Genomic DNA, 4,243 nt, shown 5'->3' with positions numbered 1-4,243 from the left:
GGACCGGCAAAAAATATTATCTTAGAGAGTTTATTTAATAATCGAGTATTAATTTATCGAGTTTCTACTGTAATAAAAAGGAAAAAAAAAATGATCAAATAGAACCTTGGATGAAATTCTAAGATTTTTAGAATGCATCATGGATTCATGGTATATATGAAAAGTAACAGAAAAAAAAATATATATATACAAAGGTTTTAGTTTTGCATGTAATAAAAAACAAAAAACCCGAACTGAATTTATAGGTTTTCATTTTTAATTTTAAGTAACTTTATATGTAACTAAATTTTTTTGCTTCCAAAGTGTAATAATCAATTAATTATTACTTAACAAAATGATTTACGGCCAATTCCTCTATTTAGGTCAAAAGAAAATTTTCCGGTCGCAAAATTTTCAAACCCAAATGACAAAACTAAAAAAAAATCAAAACTAAACCGAACCTTTATTGAAAAACATGAAACCAAACCAAAACAGAACATTTTTAATAAATATTTATAAATTGAAGTTCTAGCTTTTGGTATGGCTTGAGGGTGTTTTAGAATTCTTATTTAACCTCCTTATAACTTATATACGTTATATGTTTTAAAATTGTAACTTATAACTTATCGACCCACAATTTTTAACTTTTTCAAACGTCTTATAACTTATAAATTTTATAAGTCATAAAGAAATCAAATAAGCAAATCTCAAACACCCCTTTAACTCAAAACCGGCCTAGATCGAACCCTACATACCCGATCTACACAAATTAGAACGAGTTTTATATAAAAGTATTATCATTAAAGTTGTAATTAAATGAGGTAAGTTGAAAATTATCCTCCTGAAGCGTGGGGAATATACCCAAACTCAAACTCAAGAACATAATAATAATAATAATAATAATAATAATAATAATAATAATAATAATAATAATAATAACAGAGTAACAACCAACAACTGCTGCTGTCTTCAACACTCTCTCTTAGGGCTTCTTCTTTCTTCGCCATTCAAAGAATCACTCAATCTTCAATCTTTCTTTGAATCACAATAAGTAACCCATTTCTCAATTCAATTGCCCATTCTTATATACCCAATTACCTTTATTAATAATAATAATAATAATAATTAGGGTTACAACCCAGAATAAGAAGATCCGTACCCGAAAACCTACGATTCATCACGGAATATATGAGGGTTTAGGTACACTTTCTTTCTTCTTTTCTTTCCTTACTCCCACCTATTCTATTTCTACTTTTATTGATACTATGATTACTGATGTATAACTGATGCATAAAAATCCTTACTTTAACAGTTTAGTCATTAGTGTGTGTGTTTTCTTATGCAATTAGGGTTTCTACAAAGTTTTGATTTTTAGATCAATTACACAACTGTAACTCCCATCTTTCAACCAATTGGGATATATTATTTATTCAAGATATTATCTATTCAAATTTGTATTTGACATTATGCACTTAATATCCGCAATATACCGGTTATTGGCCCCCAAGCAAAATATCGGTATATTGACCTATATTTAACCGATACTTGACAGATATTTTGGATGCCTTGGTTGATATGGAGTCGGAGGAAGATTTCATGGCTTACGATTAGATCGCGTTTCAAATATTGACGCTAATCGTAAGCTATGAAATCTTGATCTAATTGTAACTTATGTAATATTTGAAACGTGAAAACTCATGCCTTGGTTTTTGATGTTTATGATAATCTTGATGTAATAAAAAACGTAAACATATAATCTTGATCTAATGGTAAACATATATAATCTTGATGTAAACTCGAAGGAAGATTTCACGGCTTACCAAGGCATGAGTTTTGACTTCTGATATTACTCTTAATATTATATAAGTTTACGTTTTTATACATGTATATATATATATATATATATATATATAAATTCTGCATGATATTAAAATTACTGATATTCCACCGCGATAACCGATATCTCAAATATCGGTCCTTGACCGATATTTGATTTTTTTATTGCATTAACTGCATAGATTTGAGCTTGAAATCATCCTGATTAAGTTAAAAATTTACAGATTTTTATGCACCATTATTGAAGTTTTTAGTGGTTATATACATGGATATGAATTAATATATTATTGCATCTTTATTGCAGTTCAAAGATGGCAGACTCGGGGGTCGATGCCATACTTGAATTCCTCAAAAGGAATAAGTTTGCTCGGGCTGAAGCAGCATTAAGAAGTGAGATTGATAAGAGGCCTGATTTGAACGGTTTAATGCAAGATCTTAGCCTTAAAGATAAAGATTTGGGAAGCCAAAGAAAGGCTTCTTTAACAGGTGGTGAAGTTTCAAAGGAGAAACATATTGTGAAAGAAGTAGAATGTGAGATGAACGGGCCCGAAAGTAAATGGGAAATCGCTTCTTTTGATGGAGAACATAACAGTGAGCTGATTGGAGAAAAAAGTAAAAGTTTTATGTTCTCTAATGGTTCAGAAGACAATCTGCTTGATTTGTATACATGGAGATTTGATCCAGGTAACGGGTCGGCTGATCCTAGTGATAATGATGATAATATCAAAACGGAAAATGTGAGAGAATATCAAGTTTCTTCTCAATCAAATATTCATGATACGGAAAAAGTTAATAGGAAAGTGGGAGAAGAAACAAAAGTGTCATTTCTTGGGCCCGTGAGTAATAGTAGGGTGAATTCGGTACCAAATATTGAACACGTGTCAAGAGATGATTTTGTGGAAAACCCGTGGTCAAGGAATTATGAGTTTGGTTCTGTTAAAACTGTATTCCCGTTCCTGAAGGAGATGCATCAACCAGTTGTAAGAATAACAATAACAATAACGTTAATAAGCATAGTATTAGTAGTAATAATAATACCAACAGTAATACAACTTTTGTTAGTGAGAAAGAAGACGGAAAGCGGAAAACCGATAATATAAGGGCAGCGATTAAAGAACAAGAAAATGAGGTTTTGAGAGCTTTGTACTTTGGTAAACATCAAGGGAACAATGAGCTTCCAATTGTTTCTGAGAATCTGAAAGAGGAATTACCAAGATTGCCACCTGTCAAACTCAAGTCAACGGAGAAACTGTCAAGTTTGACTTGGGATGAGAAGCATGAACATGATGGGCCTGGACCGGGACAGAATCTTGATGCTGACAATGCTTATCATTTTGGATTGTTTCTAGATGTTCCTATTGATCAGGAAATAATATCTTCAGGTACGTTATTATTAATTTATTACAAACTTTGTTTATCTCAACTGAAATTAGTTGACATCTTATGTTTGTTTTTATCTTTCTGTATTAGGTTTAAAACGGCCTATAGAAGGTAGTTGGCGGTCGATTAGTCAAGGGATAACAGAAGACACTTCTGATCTTGTATCTGGTTTTGCAACTATAGGGGATGGTTTAAGTGGGGCCATGGATTACCCTCATGAATATTGGGATTCTGATGAATATGATGACGATGATGATGTTGGATACATTAGACAACCAATCGAAGACGAGTCATGGTTTCTAGCTCACGAAATCGATTACCCGAGTGATAATGAAAAGGCTACAATACCAAACAAAACCGAAGATGATAATCAAACTTTTGCAGAAGAAGAAGATTCATGCGTTTCTAATGACCAATACTTTTCGAAAAGTATCGGTCCAATCATGAACTCTGATGAACGTAATATGATTGTTCAGTATGATGGTGACTTAATGGATGAAGAAGAGTTGAGTTTAATGAGTGGTGATCCCATGTGGCAGGGCTTTGTCCCGCCAACAAATGAGCTCGATATGTTTACCAAACCCAAAGTGGGAAACGAGGGCGGGGCCCGTTTACCTGAGCTTAATATGGATGATGGTCAACATGGTGCGGTTAGGTCAATTGGTGTAGGAATCAATAGTGATGCTGCTGATTTTGGCAGTCATGATGTCAAAAGTGAGAAAAAGAAAACCGTCACATCCGATTCTAATAAATCTAAAAATGTTAATGATGGTGGAGTTTCTTTTCCTCCACCTAGAGACGGGCAGGTAAATAAACCATTGCAGTCAAAGTCGAAGTCGAATAAAGACAAAAGTAATGATTCTTCAACTGGTAAAAGTTCAAAGGAAGGAGAAGAAGATGAGACTGAAATTGCAGGTTCAGAAACTTTCAGGCCCACAATGCTTTCAAGTCACGGGCTTTCGAAACAGGCCCATAAAGAGGAAGAAGTAAGAGTTGCTGATCCAATAGAAGAAGATCCAGATCTCTCTCTTTTCCTCCCTTTTTTGTT

At 33.2% G+C, this 4,243-nt stretch overlaps 1 pseudogene across 1 annotated transcript; it reads left to right on the top strand.

Annotated features, from left to right (window-relative positions):
* The first annotated feature begins 1,018 nt into the window (after nt 1-1,018).
* On the top strand, nt 1,019-4,220 carry LOC143618286 (uncharacterized; annotated as a pseudogene). Its single transcript, XR_013150978.1, has 3 exons — nt 1,019-1,179; nt 2,120-3,197; nt 3,286-4,220. The product of XR_013150978.1 is annotated as an uncharacterized LOC143618286 (transcript).
* Nucleotides 4,221-4,243: the final 23 nt, after the last annotated feature.

The sequence above is a fragment of the Bidens hawaiensis genome, unplaced genomic scaffold, assembly GCF_021521415.1.
Source record: "Bidens hawaiensis isolate Kalapana, Puna unplaced genomic scaffold, B.hawaiensis_p1.1 tig00067376_1, whole genome shotgun sequence".
NCBI lineage: Eukaryota > Viridiplantae > Streptophyta > Magnoliopsida > Asterales > Asteraceae > Bidens > Bidens hawaiensis.
Note: the sequence above shows the minus strand (reverse complement) of the source record. Positions and strands in the feature narration are given on the sequence as shown.